This window comes from Equus caballus, chromosome 20 (assembly GCF_041296265.1).
Source record: "Equus caballus isolate H_3958 breed thoroughbred chromosome 20, TB-T2T, whole genome shotgun sequence".
Classification (NCBI taxonomy): domain Eukaryota; kingdom Metazoa; phylum Chordata; class Mammalia; order Perissodactyla; family Equidae; genus Equus; species Equus caballus.
Window position 1 is genome coordinate 29852039 of NC_091703.1, and position 21317 is coordinate 29873355.

Consider the following 21317-nt stretch of genomic DNA (forward strand, 5'->3'; position numbering starts at 1 on the left):
CAAGTCTTTCACCCCTTGGTTCAGTTTTTCCTAGGTAGTTTATCCTTTTAGATGCTATTGTAAATGGGGTTGTTTTCTTAATTCTCTTTTCAGATTGGTCATTGCTAGTGCATAGAGAAACAACTTATTTTTGTTTGTTGATCACATATCCTGCAACTTAGCTGAATTTGCACGTGATCCTGGACTTCTCTTTGTTGGGAGGTTTTTGATTACTGATTCAACGTCTTTACTTTGTAGGTTCATTCAGATTCTTTAAGTAGGAAGCTATGCTGAATGTAGAAGGAGGATCTGGCCACCAGCTTTGGCCTGAGCCTCTCAAATATTGGGGCCCTGGGTTTATAATGAAGGCAAAGAATAGAAAGTTTAGAGAATAACCAACTTATTAGCTTTGAGTAAATTCTTTGGAAAATTTGGATCCCTGAACTGGGATTATTTCAGTTGAGAAGCATCAGACTCTCACTATGAGGGCCCAGATTTCAAGTATCTGCTCAGGGTTTAGTATCTTCCCCACTCCTTCAAACATGGATTCCTAACTCTTAGATAGAAGGTCTTTGAAACCAAGCTTCCTCTAGAGAAACATTTACAGAAGACTTTTCTACTCCTTGCATCCTTTTCTTGGCCACTATTTACCCATTGTACAGGAATGTAAGCCAGAAAACCCAGAGTCACTATAGTGTAATAACAACTATTTATGCATTAGTACTCTACTACAATTGTTTAGTGATTAGATGCCAGTGACAAAACAGCAAGCTATTAGTAACTAGTTGGTATACAGGTGTGCTTTTTTAAGGCTTCTGACTCATTTCAGATTTCCTTCTCAAGAGTTGGCCATTAGAAGCCAAATGAAAGAGCTCGTTGCTTGTCCAACAAGAAACAAACGACCACGAAGGGACTCGAACCCTCAATCTTCTGATCCGGAATCAGACGCCTTATCCATTAGGCCACGCGGCCGGTTGGTGGAGGGGTGTGTCCAAACCCGAAAGCTGAAACGTAGTACACATCTGTTTCCAATTTTTCAGCTTTGAAATTGAATGAAGATTTTCTCCCCCCGAAAGGGTAAAGCTCCATCTGAAATCCCTGACAACTACTTAGAATTAATAAGCTGTGAGATGATCAGAAATGAGATAATTCTTCGAAGGATCTCTTATCTGTCACTGATAATGATAACGCAAGTTTGGGTGGAGGAATATGAGCCAAGAACTAAAGTTTGCAATGACCAGGTGGTGACAGCATAAGGAAAGAGAGCATCTAAGTTGATGTTTTGACCTTTTTCGTCTCGGAGATACGATGGCGCTTCCTCCAGGAAGAAAGGTCTGTAAGCTCAAAAAAGAGTCGCCTTGTCGGAAAAGCCTGCTCTAACGCCATGAAAATATTTTGTTATAATTCATTCATATCGTAGGTTTTAAGAACCTGATCCTCCACCCGACAATTAGATGAATCACCTTATATTGTGGCAGGGCGGGGTAATGGGTCTTAAACCTCCTTGGTCTCGATGTCTGAGGTGCAGTTTGGTGACTTCCAAACTACTTCAGGTGGGAAGCGAAGGGCCAAAACAGCTTGGAGGAGTGTTGTCTCATTGAAAGTATAACTCCCCAAGTATTTTGCCTCAAGGTCGTCTGCTCTAAGCTGCCTGATTGATTGATCCACAAAACAATCCAGGGCGGTTTCGTGTGACCATTCCTCCCAACTATGCCACGCACATTGGTAGGCTAGGAAAGATGAGAAATCTACAAATTCCTAAAGTAAAGCAGTCGCGGATTCTCTCCGTTTTCGCGTCATCCTGATTTTCCTGGAAGTGTCGAGTTATTTGGAAGAAACAAATAATACTTGTCTTTTCTTGTGCCCAGCACTGTCTTTCCCCCACAGAGAGATTAGTCTTTCCCTCACCTCCAAACTTCTCCATTTGTTGCTGGATCCACTGTACAGACCTAGGTCAAAACTGAAGAACTATTTTAGGTCTTATAATGGGTAACGTGTCCTAATGTACACTAGTTCCGCATGATAATTATCCGTTTTTGAGAGCAGCGGAGGCTAAGTGCTAGGGCCTGGACCTAAATGGGTCTGGTTAGACCAAGGAATTGCCTTCTGCTGTTTCTTATGAAATTAATTTAGTTAAATCCCTTTCTTTCTCAAAATGGGTTCAATGAGAAGCATTAGATTGGATAATGCTCGCTTGTTGTACCCCTGTGTGAAGAGGCTATAGGCTCCAGTAGAAGCTGAAGAATGGAATTCCATATCCGTTGACAGGATGCCCAGCAAGCACAGAAGTTCCGACGGACTCTCAGGCCCATTGATGTGTTTTGAGATTGTTCTCACTTGTCTTTCAACTTGTAGATTTTGTGCCTAAAGAACAGCTGATGAAAACCTCAAAATACCACCAAATTTTAAAAACTGATATTTTTGGTTCAGTCTCGAGGAGGAAAAAGATCACCAGCAGACATAGGCAGCGGAGTAAGGCTGGCAGACTGAGCAAAACCATCCAAATTTCTTTCTCCCAGAGTATGGTATGGCACTACAGGAAAGATTGCCACAGAAATGTGAAGAAGGATACTAAATAGCTAATAAATAGCTTTGGGAAAGCAAATATAGTTTTGTTTATATGGATTATACCATTTCCCTCCAAAGCTGTTCAGTACTTCTTTCTCCGGTGGCTTCTCTGGGATTTTTATCTGATGTGCTCAAAGCAGGATTTTCTTAAGATTTTTAAATATTGTGAGCAAAAGTACTCTATGGAGAATCTAAGGAAAATTTGAAAGCATGGAATTCTTATGCTCACTACATCAATCTGTGTAGATATTTCACTTTTAGGAAATAGGTGGAGGAGGACATCCAAAGTTAGAAGTCTTCTGTAACTGAGCTTTGAAAAAAGGTGTTTGGGTTCTTTTGTTGTTTGTTTTTACTAATTCAGATGATCTGCCAACCCCTGGATCAAGTTGAGGAATGCTTTAGACCTTCAGACTAAGAATCTCCCAATTTTGTCATTTCAACCACAGTACAAAAACCCATAATCCATAAACCTAATAATTTTTTCATCTTTGGAATTTGGGAAGCACGGCATTTCCTGTGAGATGTGATTCCATTGTGTAACAAATAATTCACTTACTTAGGCAAAAAGAACTGACATCTGCAGGTCTCATAGTCTGATTATTGACCCAACTTATTGTGTGTGTGTGTGTGGATGGGGCTACAGTGGAAAGCACGAATACAGAAAAGTCAGTTTATGCAGATTTTCTACTCAACCTGCTGCCTGCGTGCTCATTGATACAGGCACAGCTGAGAAAATAGAGACACAAAATTATCTGTGGTCATCATTTCTGTTGTTTCCTTTTGCCATTTTTCTTTCCAGCTCCTTAATAGTGCTGTAAATGGAATCAAAGGAACATGTGCTGGACTTGGCATATTTATCGCCTCTGATTGGAGAGGTTTTGAGTAAACTATATCTTTGTTGTCTCACTCAATCTAATATTCCTTGTGGTGGCATAATCACGTTGAGTTGTATCAAGGCCCATGGAATCAAAACAGTTGAGTCTTTAAAACACTTTTCCTCTGGATGTGAGCAGCAAAACAGTGAGTAAAGACACAAAGAGGGAAGAGAAGAAGGAAGAGAAGGTGAATTTGGAAGGAGACAGAGGAGGAGGAAAGAAAGAAGAGTAGTAAAGGAAAGAGGAGTGGCTTAGACATGGAGGAAATCATGGAAGAAAGCTTGAAGGAAATTGTGTAGGTGCAGAAAATTAAACCCAGGCCCTTCTACATGGTGAATACTTTCTCTTCCACTCAGGTATACCCCCTTGGACACTTAAATATTAAGAAAACATCCGTGATTAATTATCACCTTTGTGTGCAGGTATTTGTAGAATGAAAAGTTGGCAGAACAAGGCTTGATGTGTTTAGCACTACTATTTCTAAAACATTTAGAGACTGCGACTACCCCAGGAGAAGCAGCACTGAATACTAGACCAAAAGACACTATTCCTTGTGGTACCGTCCCTCCTGCCAGTCAGCTCCAAGATCCCATTTACCAAGGAAATGCTTGTGGGCAGTTCCATCCACCAGTAGAAAGCGGCCCATTATGGAACATTCTCTTGTGTCTTCAAATTCTTCCTCTTTCAACTTTTTTCCCCTCTGCCTACAAAGGCTCCAAGAAAGATGTACCAGACAATGCAGAGGGATACAAACAGAAGTAGTGTGATCGTTGCCTTGAGAAACTTAGGTGCCGGTACCTGGCAAGATATGAAACCCCATGTGTCTAGCAATTTGGTCTGAAATCCAGCAGTGCTTTGTCTAGGGGACACTGCATCTCTAGTTCTGAAAACCTAGAGGAGAGAAACGAAGAAGAGAGAAGGAAGGAAAAAGTTCCTGGCAATTATAACATCTCTCTCAAACAAAATCTTCTTCACAATGAGAATTCAAGGGATATGACTTGAGATCTAAACCTTGAAACATCAAATGAATTGGGCAAATGTGCAAACCTAGATTAGATACTCATGGACAGCAGGGCACTAGGAGCCTGGATAGCTCAGTTGGTAGAGCATCAGACTTTTAATCTGAGGGTCCAGGGTTCAAGCCCCTGTTCAGGCGCCTGCCCTTCCTGTTTTAATTCTGGATAATATCCTCTGAATAAGTACATGAAGAGTTTGAGATAGGACAGTTGTGCCTGTACATTGATTGAAACTTTGTTTACTCTTTGCTTTACAGGGGTGAAATGATGACATAATAAATTTACCAATCCTAAGGGACAGTTTTGTGACGTTGTTTTCCAAACACTGGAATACCGATGTCTGGAACTCTGTAGAGATTTCTGATCTAGAGACTTCAATTTTTATGCGGTTTTTAGAGAAGAGTCTCTTTCTTTAGTTGGGGCGGGGGTGGGGGGGGGGGAGGAACAACCAAAACTTCTGAATTCTAAAAACAAAGAAAAAAAGATCTTGAAACCAGAGATATATGACACTTTACCTGTATTATGGTAAAACAATTCAAATGATAGTGGCTGTCTCATCAGAAACCATAGTGGTAAGAAAGAGTGGCATAACATTTTTCAAGTGCTGAAAGGAAAGAATTGTCAATCCAGAATACTATATCCAGAGAAAATATCCTTCAGGAATGAAAGGGAAATCAAGATATTCTCAGATGAAGAAAAACTAAGATAATTTGCTGCCAGCAGAACTATCCTGAAAGAATGGCTAAAGTAAGTTCTCCAGACAGAAAGGAAATTATAAAAGAAGGGATCTTGGACATCAGGAAGGAAGAAAGAACATGGTGAGCAAAAAATATGATAAATACAATAAATTTTCCGTCTCTTGAACTTTCTGTATTATATTTGACAGTTGAAGCAAAAAGTATAAGACTATCTGATGTGGTTCTAAACGTATGCAAAAGAAACAGTTAAGGCAATTATATTACAAATGAGGAAGAGTAAGTGACAAAAATGAAAGTAAGGTTGCTACACTTCACTTGACCTGGGAAAATGGTGACACTAGTACACTGTGATAAGTTAAATATATATAACATAATTCCCAGACCAACTGCTAAAAAATCTATACAAAGAGATACAGTCAAAAATGCTATAGATAATTGAACATAGAATTCTAAAAAATGTACAAATAGTACATAAAAAAACAAGAGAAAGAGAACAGAAAATGACAACAGCAGAGAAGAAACAGAAAACAAAAATAAAGAGCCAAAGTTAAATCTTGACATACCAACAATTACATTAAATGTAAATAGTATAAGTGTACCAATTAAAAGATACCAGTATGGTGGATTAGAAAACATGACCTAACCAGATGCTGTCTACAAAAAATTCACTTCAAATATAACATGTAGACAAGTTAAAATTAAAAGAATGGGAAAAAGATACATGATGCAAATATTAATCAAATGAAAGCACGAGTAGCTATATTAATAGTGGATAAAGTAAGCTTCAGAACAAAGAAATTTAACTGAGACAGAGATGGACATCATATAATAAGTGTCCGTCCACAAGAAGTCATAGCAATCCAAAATATGTATGCAACAAATGATAGAGCTGCAAAATATATGAAGAAAAAAAACTGAAAGAAAAAAAGGCAAATCCGCAATTGTAGTTGGAGACCTCAATACCTCTCTCAGAACAGTTGATAGAACAACTAAGTGGAAAATGATCAAGGGTATAGAAAAACTCAAAAATACCATCAGCCAACATAATCCAATCAACTTAGAACAGTTCGCCCAACAAAAGCAGAATACACGTTCTTTTCAAATCCACCAGAACATATACCAAGACAGAACATATCCTGGACCAGAAAACGAACCTCAATAAATTTGAAAGAATTGATTCATACAGTGTGTTCTCTGACCACAATGGAATCAAACTAAAAATCAGTCACAGAACAATAACAGGAAAATATTCAAACACTTGGAAACTAAACAGCACAGTTCTAAATAATCCGTGGAACAAAAAGGAAGTGTCAGTGGAAATTTAAAAATAAGTAGACTTGAATAAAAATGAAAATGCAACGTATCAAACTTTCTGATACACCAGAACAGCATGAAAAAGTTCTGATACGCACTAAAACAGCACTGAGAAGGAAATTTATAGGGCTCAATGCATACAGGAAAAGAAAAACTCTCAAATCAATCATCTAAATTCTCAGTTGGAGAATCTAGGGAAAAAAGAGCAAAAGAAACCCAGGCAAGCAAAAGGAAGAAACTAATAAAAATAAGAGCAGAAATCAATGGAACTGAAAACAAAAGAAATCAGTGAAGCAAAAAGCTAGTTATTTAAAAAGATCAATAAAATAAAACCTGTAGCAAGACTGATAAAGAAAAAGAGAGAGAAAACACAAATTACCAATATCAGGAATGAAAAGAGGGTATCGCCATACACTGTGCAAACATCAAAAAGATAATAAGGAAATACCATAAACAACTCTGCACATATAAATATGACAACTTAGATGAAATGGACTAATTCTTTGAAAAACACAAATTACCACAACTTATTCAATATGGAACATATATATTATATAGCTCTGTAACTATTAAGAAAATTCAACTTATAATTTAAAAATTCCTCAAAAATAGAATTTCCGTGTCCAAGAAGGTTTCACTGGAGAATTCTAACAAATGTTTAATAAGTTAACACAAACACTACACAATCTCTTCCAGAAAATAGAAGCGTAAGAAACACTTCCCAATTCACTTTATGAAACCAGTATTATTCTGATACCAAAACCAGGCAAAGATAGTACAAAAAAGTGAATATATATGTGAAATTCTTAACAATATATTAGCAAACAGAAATCATCAATGTATAAATATGTATTTGTCATCAGTGTATACACCAGGACCAAGAGGGGTTTATTCCAGGGGTTCAAGGCTAGGTAAATATTTTAAATTAATCAGTGTAATCCCTCATATTAACAAGTTAAAGAAAAAAATCACATGATCCTATCAACTGAAGTAGAAAAGGCGTTTTACAAAATTCTGCACTCATTCTTGATAAAAACTCTCAAAAAATAAGAACAGAGAGGAACTTCTTCAATTTGTTTAAGGACATATACAAAAGAAAAAGAAAACCTACAGATAACATTATCATTAAAGGTGAAAGGCAGAATAATTTCTCCCTAAAAGAGGGAAAAATGGTAGGTTGTCCACTCTCATTACTATTTATTTATTTATTTATTTTGAGGAAGGTTAGCCTGAGCTAACATCTGTTGCCAATCCTCCTCTTTTTCCTGAGGAAGACTGGCCCTGAGCTAACATCTTTGCCCATCCTCCTCCACTCTATATGTGGGACGCCTACCACAGCATGGCTTGCCAAACGGTGCCATGTCCGCACCTGGGATCCAAACCGGGGAACTCTGGCCGCTGAAGTCGAACGTGTGCACCCAACTGCTGCGCCAGGAGCTGCCGGCCCCCACTCTCATTACTCTTATTCAACATGGTACTGGAAGTTCTAGCCAGTGCACTAAGGCATGAAAAGGAAATTAAAAATCATACAGATAGGAAAAGAAAAAATAAAACTGCCCTATCTGCAAATTACATAATCATCTACATAGAAAACCTAAGGAATCTATGGGAGAAAAATCCTTCTTAGAATTAAAAATTTAATTAGACAAGGTCACAGGTTAAAAGAAAACTGTACGAAAATAAATTGTATTTCTACATAATGGCAATGAATATGCAGACAATGAACTTAGAAATACAATACCTGTCCCGAAAGTATTATTTCTATATTTAAAAGGAAAAAAAATACAATACCATATGTAATCTCTGACAAAAAAAGAAATACTTAGAGGTAAATCTAACAAAATATGTATGGGACTTGTATGTTGAGGACTACACAACGATAGTGGAGAAAGTCAAAGAAACCTAAATAAATGGAGAGACATATTGTATTCATGGTTTACAAGATTCAACATGGTAATGATGCCAATTATCCCCAAATTGATACACAGATTTAATGAAATTCCTATCAAAGTCTTAGCAAGATTTTTTTGTAGCTATAGACAAGATTATTTTAAAATTAATATGGAAAGTTAAAGAAATTGGAATACTTTTTGGGGTGGGAAGGAGAACAGAAGATAAGTTTGGTTTTGAATGTGTTGAATTCAAGCTATTTGTGGAACCCCCTGCACATATCTGGTAAACACTGACACAACGCAACTCAGTGGACTGCGTTGGCCTGGAGACTGGGATTAATCAGTGATCAGTAGGCATATGCTTATAGGAAGTGGAAGGAGTGAGGAATTCAAGTGTCCTTTCAAGTTTAGGATTAACTGACTAATGATACTTGTGGAAAATAAAGAAATGAGCTCATAGACTGTTCTTGAGCCCTTGTGTTTATATTGCTTAATCTTTTGCTCCTTAGAACTTCTGAAGAAGACCAAGAGAAGTTTCATTTCATGGTACCACATTTCTAGTGGCTGTTTGTCCTTTCTCATCCTAATTTGCCCTACTGTGAGCTCTTATCTATATTTGTAAAAACGCCTCTGAGTCTATTTTGAAAATGATAGAAACTGATTAGTCTGGGAGAATTTCTCTCAGTTGGCTTATACGACTGATAGAATAGGAGGATAAGAAAGAAGAGATGGGCTTCACTGAAGAAGAGACTAGAAAAGTATCAAACACAAATATCTTCAAGTTCTGATATATGGGCAAGTGTGTGAATGTGTGTAAAAATGCTGATGGGAGGAGGAAAAATGTACTTAGCTCTTTGATCATATAAAAACACAATGAGGAAAGTTTCCAGAGTCACTGGGTGACATTTCTCTGTATTACACCTGGAAGAATCTGGATATCTGTTGGCTTCATTGATATTCATATTAAGGACTTGGGTTTTTTCCTCCTGCTTAGCTCATGAACACCACAGAAATCACTTATTAAATATGTGAGACAATAGCCAGTCTGTATACTTATAGCACTATTGGAAATCCATTTGCGTAGAAGGTATTGGATAGTTTTTTGATACAGAATATTTTAAGGATTTGAACATTATACTCAAGATACAGAACACACTCATGTCCTATTATACTTAACTCCGAAAACCTGCAGATGTATCAATTGTATATTTAACCCTTCTAGAATCTGAGAAAGATAGCATCTGGTTAAGTGTTGTTTTGAAAGAATTCTCAAGTCAGAATGTTCAGGTCGTGGCTTGTCAGTAATTAGCTTTTATGTTATGCTCTGGAGTTTTCCAAATGTATTGATCTACATGTTTCATTTGATCTTTGCAACACACCATTTTACATAGTCATTGCTGGTCTAATTTGTGCATTTGGAAAGGATGGTTCACTTCTGTTTTAGGAATTTCTCTGTTTCCCAATTAAGTCAGAAAGCTTTCCTACTTGAAAGCTAGCAAGTTTGCCTACTACAATTTCATATAATAACAGGAGAATAAGAGACCCACGGATAGCACTTTACTCATAGAAAAAAGCAGCAGCCAGAGAAATATTTGTGTTGGTTCCTCATGCCCAGTTCCCACAGAGCAATATAAGATGGCTATCTATACCTTCACATGCACTGGGTTGCACAACAGGAGAAGAACTCTGAAACTAAGAGACTGCGCTTTTATCAGAGCTACTGGCAACCCTTACTCTCTCCTGGTAGTAATTATTGTAGAGGGAGACTTAGAAGCAATCAGAGAGTGAGTTCAAGACAAATGAACAAAGAAGTTCCTAGGTGCTCCAATTGCTTCCATTGGTTTGGAATCTATGTTCAATAAATAAGAAAAAGGAGAGAGCAGCACATCTTTGAGGTAAATGTGCATCAGCCTGAGAGTTGCTATAAGCTCCTCAGCTCAAATTTGACTGTGAGCATCCATTCCCAACCTTTTAGGACTAGAGAAGGAAAAGGTAAGAAAACAAGGAAGCAGCTCATTTCTTTGGTAAAGACGACCTCCCCTTTACCTAAAATTACCCAAGGAACAACAGCACTGAGACAAAAGAAAGAAAGAAGAAGTACAAAACTTAGGGCAAGGGAAAAACATGGCCATTATTTGTTCCTGGTATTACCGCTTTCCATGAAAATCTGAGAGAATTGACTAAGAGGACAGACTCCACTGCGCCAGTCTCCAAGTCTTGCTATTTAATTATCCTCTAAAACTCTTTCAGTTCCAGGCAGACCCGAGCTGGGTAACCAACTACCAGATTCTGATTTTGATTGTTTTTGGTGGATGTGGAGATTCACTCTGTCAGCTTCTTACCACTTTAGCCAAAGAATTATCATTTAAATCGTTTGACTTCACTAGATTTTCATCATAATTAAAATGATGTGTTAGAATGATTTTTCTTATTTTACATTTTATACCCACCATGTGGATGACAGCAACAGAGCAGCAAGGAGTTGACCTCATCTACTCTGAAACATATTAATTAGAAGTATCAGTATAAATTCATGATTAAAGAATATGAAATTGTTATTTTTGCCATTTTTTCCTAGAAGCAGTAACATCCCAGTTACAATGAGCAAAGTTAGTCCTCTATCTTGATTTCTCAGTACCAATTTTCATTAAAAGAAGTTAGAGCTTTTTGGAGTTACCATTGGTTCCAGGGCTGAGCTAGAGAAAGTAAAGGTGAGTTTGGAATATCTTTTTGTGCCAGAAAGTGAGTAAATGATCAAAAAGAAGATGTGGTCATGTCTTAAAAGAATACACGAGCCCAGCCTAAAAGGGCTCTCCCTAGCAAAATCTGGGACATATTGAGTACTTAAATTAATAATGAAAAAAGAATTTATCCCACTGAATAAAATAAGCTTCTTTGATTTCGTATCAATCACAAGTAAGTAAATAAACATAAGAGGGAACACTTTAATTTACAGTAGTGTCAAAAGAAAATTCAAAGATCTTTACTTGGTATGACTGAGCAAGAAACAAACTGTTTGCAAACAAGAAGACTTCAAAACCAAAAGTGGTAGAAGCTTGGCTCTCAGCAATGGCAGCTCAGTTTATAAGCGTGAATGAGGAAGTATATTTTTTTCTATTGTCATTGGTTTCTAGAAATTTACTTTCTTTTCAGGGTAGTATCACTGCAAAACTTATTTATAGCTGATTGGCTGGGAGGTAGAAGGCCACACTGACATAAAGAAAGCTTAAGTTTTATTTAAGGTCAGGGTCAGCATTTTGGAGAAATCAGGACAGTTTAAGCTTTGTTTACGTGACTATGAGCGTTTGGGCTAGGGGTATATTCAAACTGTGGCCTCTATTTTGGTTTCTCTTTAATGGTAGTATACCAACTAATAAATGTGGAAGAATAGATTTTAAGTATTTAAAGAATAGATTGAAAATATTATCCTTGTGCCACCATTATGGTAAAGATTGATTAGGAAAAAATCATCAATTAATTCTAAAACTCTGGGTAAAATTTTAGTGAGGAATGAGATATTTGTATGACCTCAAATATTTCCCCACAGATTACAAACCAACTGAATGAGGGGAAACTTTGCATTTAGTTACCACCACTAATAAAGGAAAAAACCTTATGTGATACACTGAGAACACACATCACACTTGTTATATTTTTGCCAAAAGTGCATAACTTCAATCTAGCCACTAGGAAACATCACATAAACCCAAATTCAAGGGCATTCTACTCAACAACTGACTTGAATTCTTCAAAATCTGTCAATGTCATAAAAGACAAGAAAGGTTGAGAAATCATTCCAGATTAAGAGACACTAAAGAAACAAGAAAACCAAATGCAATATGTATTCTCACACTAACTAGATCCTGGATTGGGGAAAAGTTGCTCTGAAGGACGTTTTTTTGAATCATTGGTGAAATCTGAATATGGACTGTATATTAGATAATAGTATCCTATTAATGTTAAAATTTTGGAATTCAAAAATTGTTCTGTGGTTTATGAGGATGTCCTTTCTCTAAGAAATACACACTGAACTATAAGAGATAAGACACGACGGTATTGTCAAAAGTTGAGAAATAGCAGAAGTAAAACCAATGCATCACCAAAGTAGCAGTTAGTAAAAGTTTATTGTGCACACACCAAAAAGACAGTTTGTAAATTGGGATCATTCAAATCAAACATGGAATGAGGCTCAGCAGTATATTGTTATAAAGCAGCTTGTATGGTGAGGAGGCTGAGACTGTTTACTCTTCACAGTAATTGGTTACAATATCAGAATTTTCTTAAATGATAAGGAATTGGTTAGTGGTTACCTCATATCAATTTGGGGTACAGTTTAAATTTTGCTTATAATTTTCAGAAGCATAGTCAAAAAGTGGTCCCGGTCAAGTTAGTATCATTTGTCTTGCAAAATAAGCTAAATTTTGCTTTGCTCGTGTGACAACTGATTTTGTCTGCTCAGGAAATTTTCAAGGCTAGTCTCCATTTGCATCTGATTTTAACAGTACGCAAGTTACTCTGAAATTGGTTAGAAAAAATAACAATTTGTGTGTGTTTATGTTTGGAGAGAGAGAGGAAGGCAATGTGGCAAAATATTTAAAATTGATAAATCTGGATAATGTGTGTATAGTAGTTCTTTGTACTATTTTTGCAACTTTCCTATAGGCTTGAAATAATTTCAAAATAAAAAGTTGGTTTTTGAAAACAATTCTCTCATCATACAACTTCCTTTCCCTGTGCCTACAAAGGCTGTCAGGACCATACAAAAGCAGTTTGGGTGAATACAAAAACAGAAGCCTAAGTGCTGCGTGAGCGCTGCAATTTTGGTTCAGGTGAGGACTTACCTGGCGTTAAATGAAGACCCCATAAGAATGGGTCACGGACTGTCACTACACTCGCCAAGGCCTAGACCAGCGCCGTGGTCGGGAAATTCGGCATCGGTTTCATTTCGGGGACTCTGCATATGAGATGCATAGGGACCAAGAGGAGGAAGAGAACAGAGAGGAGGATGCTGCATCGGCCATTGAGCTTCTTGGTAGACACGGAATCGTCTTCTGAGTGAGAACACCAGAGAGGTGTTTCAGCGGCTGGGCTAGACCTGCAAAACGAACTTGCTTTTTGACAGGTCATTTCTTCGGGATCCCGTTGTCCCAGAGGAAATGGCAGACGCTTCCCGCCACCGGACAAAATTTGGTGCGACAGTCAACACAGGTACCAGCTTTGGAGGAAATCCTAAATCATTTCCTACTGGGTAAGAGATACCCCCCATTAATTCTGAAAATCAGCCCGATTCTATAGTCCTTGGCCTTAGAGACTCCAAGGCGAGTGAGCTGAGCTACTTGGGAAAGTTAACATGAGGAGAGAATTAGTGGCGAAAGAGGAAAGAATGGAAGCGTGAGCCAGGAAGTGATAAGGAAAGGGAGGCTGAGCCACCGCGGGGTGCGCAGCTGCAGCGGCCCCAAGAAGTGGAGAAGGAAGAAAGTGAACGAGTGCTTAGGGTTGGCATAAGGTTTGGATGGGCAGAGAGGCGGTGAGCATCCTGGCTGCCCATCTCTGTCGCGTGTCCTCTGGGTGCGCGGGAAGCACGAAGGTCCATTCTTGGTAACCCAAGTGGACGAAAGTGCTTTTGCGCAGGAAGATCCCCTTCGTTTTGCCCAAGACTGTTGCGGCTTTTAGAGCTCCTCTCTGCTCTTTCTGTCACTTGAGAGAACGCGTGTGGTTGAGTTTCTGCTTCTGTACATTCAGGTGTTGTCCATGGCTTCCGAGGGAGCGGCAGGGAAGCCGCATTGTTCCAATGTCCACGTGGCTGCGATAAGAGAAGCGTTCAAGGTAAAAACGGGATCCACCTGCGTCCTTGCGCTTCAGCACCTCAGGTATAGGCAGGAGCGAGTGGGTTTTAGCGCGTTGAGCTGGGAACATGAAACGTGAAAAATAACAAAGGTAAGGCAGTAACAATATTTTCAACTTGAAATAGTTTTCAGAAATGCAGTTCTTTGCCTCTAAATAGCTTAGTGTGTAGGGTGTCAGGACTTCAATCTTAGAGCCAAGAGTTTGAGACTCTATGTGAGCTCTTGTATCTTAGACTTTCTCCCACATAAGCAAGCCTCTGAAATTCGGGTTTCTTTTCCGAGAATTTCACCTGCACTTTTGCAGTGGGCTCCTGTATTGCTCACATCCGATTCTTGGAAGCATGAAAGTTGGGAAAAGCCAAGGTTACCACACAATATAGAAGGCACTTGTAAGAGTTAAGAGGAAATAAAGCAGTGGCTTAGGCTTGGAGAGGAGAGCACACATGTGAGAGCAGGATAAGTTGGGTAGATGCAGAATTTCTTCCAAGGAGGAGGACAGTCTGTCTGCTGGCAATAAAGAATTCTCTGGCAGCAGCACAAGCCTGGCTTAACCTCAGAAGATATTTTAATTACAATTTACTCATATTATAGGTTTTAACAACTTGATCCTAGGCCAGAGAATTGGCTCAATTGGTAGAGCTGGAGAGACAGCTGAGGTCAAAGCGTCCCAACTCTGAGGGTGAGAGAATGACTGCAGCCTTTGTCATAGGGCTTGGAGACTTCCAAGCGTGGGTTTCTAATTGAAAGACCCAAATAGCTTGATGAGGCCACAGGTATTTTGGTAGAGTAAATCTCCTGGCACTCATTTTTAGTTCATCCACAGAAAAATCAGGGGCTCTTTTGTGTGACCTCCAAAGGTGGCTAAAATATTGATCTGGGGTTGGACCTCAAATTTGGAAGTCTGCTCACAGCCCTCTCATTCTCCCCTCCCTACCATGGTCTCCTGCCTGTTCAGTGCCACTCACTGTTTACTTAAGTGCCTGGAGAGAACAAGTGGATAAGAAAAAAGACATGGAATGACCACATTACCTCCCTCAAAAAAAATGCATCCTAAAACAAATCCTTGGCCCCAGGGCACATGACCAATCAGCAGCCAAGCAGATTTCTGAAGCCAGACAGTCTCCCTCCTCCGGGAGGAGAATCAGGAAATAAGGACAACTCAGCCTGATACAGAATGTTAGAGTGGCAGACTGGGAACAAATTTCATTCCCTCCCTAAGACACTTTGATTCAACAGGAAATAAGCACACAGATAGCAGCAGTTTTGAAACCATGAAGCATTGGAATTCTTTAAAACGTATTCTTATTGACTAAATTGTGTCCGCCGGCCCCAAATCAATATATTGATGCCTTATCCCCCCAATGTGACTATTTGAAGATAGGGCCTTTAAGGAGGTAATTAAGGTTAAATGAGATCATAAGGGTGGGGCCCTCCTTATAAGAAGAGGAAGAGATACCAGGAGTGTGCACACAAAGGAAAAGCCATGTGACAATACAGCAAGCAGGGAGAAGGTGGCTCTCTGCAAGACAGGAAGAGAGGTCTCACCAGAAACCAACTCTGCTGGTACCTTGATCTTGGGCTTCCAGCCTCCAGAACTGGGAGAAAACAAATTTCTGTTGTTTAAGCCACTGCGATATTCTGTTATGGCAGCCCTAGCAAACTAATACAGATGCCATCAGTGGATCAGAAATTCCTAGGAGTTCCCTGGTCATACAAAGCAGACATGATCGGATTGAACCAGAAAGAACAGAGGAAGTGGATGTCCTTTACTGGTAGAAGAGTCCAGCACACTTGTGATCTCTTCACCTTTTACTTTGCGTCTCTTTTCCACTATGGTAGAAAAGTCTTTCCCGCTTCTTCATATGGGGACCTTCATTTGATGTTAACTGAGGTTTCCAGGCAATGTTTTGTTTAAAAATTTGAAACAAAAGGGAAAACAGGATGAGTGAGGAAATACAGGGAAATAGATATTATGGAATATCAATCGGCAATGTGTTGATGCAAATTTGTTTCTTTTGTGTTTGGAAGGCCTCATTCCCTGACAGTCTTCGTTCTGCTGTCCAGCGTCCTGCCGCTCGCTCATCTAAAAAGACTCGAGATCCCCAGCGCCCCATATCTCATCATTGGACCGAACTTTTGGCGACGCTCTCTGTGCAGGTCGTTGGGGGATACTGACAGAGAAATCAGTGGGCATATAATGCTTTCTCTCTGTCTTTGACCAAGAAAGCAAAAAGAACTAAAGGACAATGTACGTAGGGCGCTGCTTCTTCCTCATCGTCGTCGTCATCGTTGTCTCTTTAATAATAGTATAAAATAGGAGCCAAAGTGAACCACTTGTTAATGAGCATACTTTGGTTCAGGTTCAAGAAATCCTGTTGGAAACCCCTCCTTTTTGTCTTCCTTCTGCTGTTGCAGTTGTCTTAGGTGATGTCAAGGCCTACAGCAAGAGATGATTGAAAAATTCAAGGCAATCCATTAGGTTATATTTTTACTTTCGATATATGCAGGAATAGAACATAGAAAAGTTGGGAGAGCTAAAGCTGTATTCCTTGAGGAACAGGTTTGAGGAGTGTTTGGTCAGAGGAAAAAGAGAAAAAAAAAAACAAAACCAGGCTGCTCCTGGAGGTGCCGGGGATCGAACCCGGGGCCTCATACATGCAAAGCATGCGCTCTACCACTGAGCTACACCCCCCTCCTGAAGGTCTCTCTCCTAATGCTCATCTGGAAATAAATTTTACTTTCTGAGGCTCTTGATCTCTGAATGTCGTAGTAGTAGAGTACAGTGTTAGGGGATATCAGCAGCTGCTTTGGGCAGGAGACCCTCAGGAACCGAAGAGGAATGCTGACTCTTTAGAATATAGAACTCGAAATGGAAGACAAAAGATTGGAAACATGTGTCATACAATAACCACAAGAAGTTTCCATCGTGGCTTTAAAACCTGGTTAGGGTCTCCTTCTATTGTGCTTGACAAGGGATCAAACAAGTCCCAGTTTTCAGCTCTTTTGATTTCCTCCAGATGTCTTAACCTGAGACACAACGCTATTGAGATTCAGCTTTTTCCTGCTTGAAACACTCCATGACATTTGTTGTTTGCTCCATGGGAATATTAAGGACCGGATTTGATGGAGGAAAGTCACGATCAGAGGAAAACCCTAGAGCGATGCGGTCAGCGTTGCATTGTAAAGGTTTTTTCTAATCTAGGTACGGAGGTAATTTAGGAGACCCTGCCAATAGTCCAAAATCTCTTTTCCTTAAGGCAAGAATGAAACAACAGCTTCAGCGTTGGACAGAAGTGTTGAATTATGGGAGCGAGACCAAAGGCAAATAACCACAAGATTTAAGAAATAAAGAAAATTTTTACTTGTTTGTTTGTTTCTTTGTTCGTTGGTTCGTTCATTCATTCATTTATTTATTTGGTGGTGGGGGGGAGCAAGGAAGCCATGCCATTACCAAACAGAAGGAAGTGCAGAAAAAGAGGAGGTTTTTAAAATTCTTTTGGAAACGGGAGAAAGATTGGACGATGGAGAAGATGAGCTAGTTTGCTCATGTTAAATTCAAGATATATGTGAAACACACTTGTGAGGATGTTACACAGTGAACTCAAACAATTACTCCCATCTCCAGCCCCCTGGATTTGTGAGTAATCAGTAGACACAAGCACGTGGAGGGTGAATGAAGACTGAAACGTGTGCTTATTAGTGATACTCATAGGAAAATAAGTTTGCTCCTGGACATCTCTTGAACTCTGGGATTTATCATAGCTTAGACTGTGTCCTTTGCACTACATAAAAAGACTACAAGAAAACCAGTTTCCTGGCACCAGATTTCTAGTGGTTAGCTCTTTCTTATTCTGATTTGCCCGTATATTAGCTTTTGCCCATATTCATAAAATAATATTGAATCCCTCCTGAAATCGGAAGAATATGATTTGTCTGGCAGACTTGTTCTTTCAGTTGGCTCATGGAATTTTTGGAATAAAGCAGGAAACAATAAGTGATAGGTTTTGCTAAAGAAGGGACTAGAAAGGGTAACACACAAAACTGATGGATGTGTGGTTGTCTGCTTGTGTGTGTATGTAAATACAGAGGAGGATTATCTTGATGGTCTGATGCTGTAAAATATTAGGTTTATGATACTTTCCAATATTAGGAGGTGTGCAGAAACGCTGCTTCATCATAATGTTGTGTTGCACCTGGAGAAAACTAGATGTCTATTAGATTCTCAGGAATTCATAATAAGAAGGTATCTTTTATTTTGTTCTCTGTGCCCCATGAACAAAGTAGGATTTTTTTAAAAAAATTAAATATCTATAGCCATCTTCAGATTATGGATTCATTTAATACAGAATTCTTCTGAGGAATTAAACATCTAAATTTGTAGAAGAACACCTGTATGCCATGTATACTGAATTCAGAAAATTTGAAAACATGTAAAATATGTGTTTATCCCTGCACTGTCCAAAATGGTAGCCACTGGCCATATTGAGTATTGAACACTTGAAAAATTGAGATGTACTGTAAGTGTAAAAATAACCAGATCTCAAAGACTTGATATTGTATTTAAAATGTAAAAGACATCCCTAACAATTTTAAGATTGATCACTTGTTGAAATAATGCTTGGGATATACCAAGTTATTTAAATATATTTTTAAAATTAACATCACTTGTTTATTTTTATTTTTTAATGTGACTACTAGACAATGTAAAATTACAAAAGTGACTCATTTATGGCTTTATTATATTGCTATTGGACAGCTCTGGCTACAGAAGACATTATCTGTTTAGGTACTATTCTGGGAAAATCCCAGAGCCAGGGAATATGGACCATGGTCTTCCAGTTTCATACCATGCACGGACTTGACAGAATGCATTCACATGCATGATCTCCTTTGATCTTTCCAATATCCCTTTTTACATAGACATCATTGGCCTCATTTTTTAGGTATTGAATGGAAGACTAATTATGTTTTGGAAATCACCCTAGACCTCCCACCTCCATAGAAAGTAAAGGAGTTATTGCTGCATTAGGCAATGAAACACTCAATGATGCTATTTGTCTGATCAAATATTCCTTAAAGAAATAAAATGCAAGCTTCCGACCTGATGGATAAAGTGTGTAATTCCAAGTTCCTGTGCAGTCAATGTCCCTACCTTGATGTTGCTTCTCATTTTGTTCCAATTTTCCATTGGCAATTGATGCAATTCTGATGTTGAAGTACCAGATCATTTCCTCCTGACACAGTGTTCAGGAGTTGTCAGCGGAAAACAGACACTGTAAAGCTGAAACAGTAATTTGAAAAGGAGAAAACAGTTCAAAATGATACCTATTATCCCTAACAAAGAATTTCAAGAAAGAAGTTGAGTTAAAGGGAAAAAATGGGGTGCATGTACCCGAGTTTTGATGACTTTACTATCCATTTACTTTCATTTTTCAGTATTTCAGGTCCCCTTGTGAATGTTCAAAAGAATAATTCTTACAGAAATGCTTATTTTCATTCTTTCTTGTATACCAAAACAGACATAACTTAAGATGTGCAAATTCTGGACAGGGGTGCAAGGCTGAAGGAAAGTCTTGTAAACAAGAAAACTCAGAGTATTCTTGTAATTGTTTAAAAGTTCAGTGATGTTCAACAATGCTCCTTATTCCAGCAGTTTAATAACAGAGTAGACTCAAGATACAAACCCAGATTTTCTGATTGGAAAGTTTTCTTTTCATAAACCCATACCCACATATATATACACTTGCGCAGTGTAGTAGTGCTTTTTCTACTCTTTTCCCTCCACAATTCTTGTGATTAAAAACATCGCACACAGGCAAAACGCGAAAGCAGAAATGAATCGTAAGTGCAACAGCATGTAGCGTATTGGAATTTCTTATCCCCTTGGAAAATAATTCCCTAGCTTTTAAAACTTTAAATAAAATATGCCGCATGTCAGTAAACACTTCACGGAAGATGTCAGTGGAATATGCAACCAAAAGAGAGGGTAATAAATATGTACACGCCTTGATCGGATTTGCAAAAGGCAGTAAAAATTGTAGTTACATATCCACGTTCGGGATTGGGGTGCAACTGTTGTGTAAAGGGGTGACAATTGCTCCGAAGTGAGACAAAACTGCCGAAACCCGGGATCGAACCAGGGACCTTTAGATCTTCAGTCTAACGCTCTCCCAACTGAGCTATTTCGGCTGACCGATAGTACCCCGTTTAGCCATTGTTTGAAAATATTAAAGTTTTCTTGGGTGGAGGGCGATGAGCAATGTGTTCTTCACTGTTTAATCTTTTGTTCAACATCACCCATTTATTCACTCAAAAACACATCGGCTCCGCTGAAAATAGGACCCAGTTTTTTGAGACAGTGAATGGGTTGGTAGAGGAGGGAAGAAAGGAGCGAGGAATAGGTAAAAACAGGAAGATTCTTCTCTGCTTGGTCGCCTTCTGCTATTCTACTGCTCGAACACTGCCCAGAAAACTAAAAGAAGTCAAAATGAAATTATCTCTGTTCTTCTTTTTCTGTCTTGCTCTTTAGTGAAAAATCTAAAATAAGCACAGGATTATTGGGCACGTTATTGCGATTGAAGAAATCCTGAAAGAGCCAGTTCTTTTTGTCTATTCCTTTCCTTCTCCTTATCTTCCTTTTGCCGACACTGCCACCCTGGGGGATGCAGAGTCCCAGGGAATAGAAACGTGAAGGTTGTAAAGGCAACCTATTGGATAATGTGTTTATTTCTGTGTGAGCATGCAAAACGTGTCTTTAAAAGGAGAATCTCATAAGATAGTTGGAGACTGTGAAAAGCAGATACATGTGTATTGTTTCGAACCCTTTCACACACCACCACTGAGTCACACCTCACACGACAGATTTGTCATGAAGGTCCTCTTTGAAGTATTAGCCATATTTCTGAGGGCTTTTCAAAGATACAATAGTGGCCAGATAGCAAAACCACTGTCTCAAATCCCACTATTTCTTAAACTTCTAAACTATATCTGCTTAAACGGCTACCCTAGGAGAAATGCAAGAGGATCACAGACCAAATAACACCGTTTCTGCTACTAAGACCTTTCACCCTGTCTACCTGTTCCAAGGTTTCCTACCCAGCCTGGGGGCATTTTTTTCCTGCAACAGTCA

At 38.8% G+C, this 21317-nt stretch overlaps 4 non-coding genes across 4 annotated transcripts; 1 reads left to right on the forward strand and 3 right to left on the reverse strand.

Moving 5' to 3' along the window:
* Positions 1 to 878: 878 nt before the first annotated feature.
* TRNAR-CCG (transfer RNA arginine (anticodon CCG)) lies at positions 879 to 951 on the reverse strand. The gene has a single exon. It is a non-coding gene; the product is annotated as a tRNA-Arg (tRNA).
* A 3554-nt stretch (positions 952 to 4505) lies between these two features.
* TRNAK-UUU (transfer RNA lysine (anticodon UUU)) lies at positions 4506 to 4578 on the forward strand. Its single transcript has one exon. It is a non-coding gene; the product is annotated as a tRNA-Lys (tRNA).
* Positions 4579 to 16808: 12230 nt separating this feature from the next.
* On the reverse strand, positions 16809 to 16880 carry TRNAA-UGC (transfer RNA alanine (anticodon UGC)). The gene has a single exon. It is a non-coding gene; the product is annotated as a tRNA-Ala (tRNA).
* A 3424-nt stretch (positions 16881 to 20304) lies between these two features.
* TRNAF-GAA (transfer RNA phenylalanine (anticodon GAA)) lies at positions 20305 to 20377 on the reverse strand. Its single transcript has one exon. It is a non-coding gene; the product is annotated as a tRNA-Phe (tRNA).
* Positions 20378 to 21317: the final 940 nt, after the last annotated feature.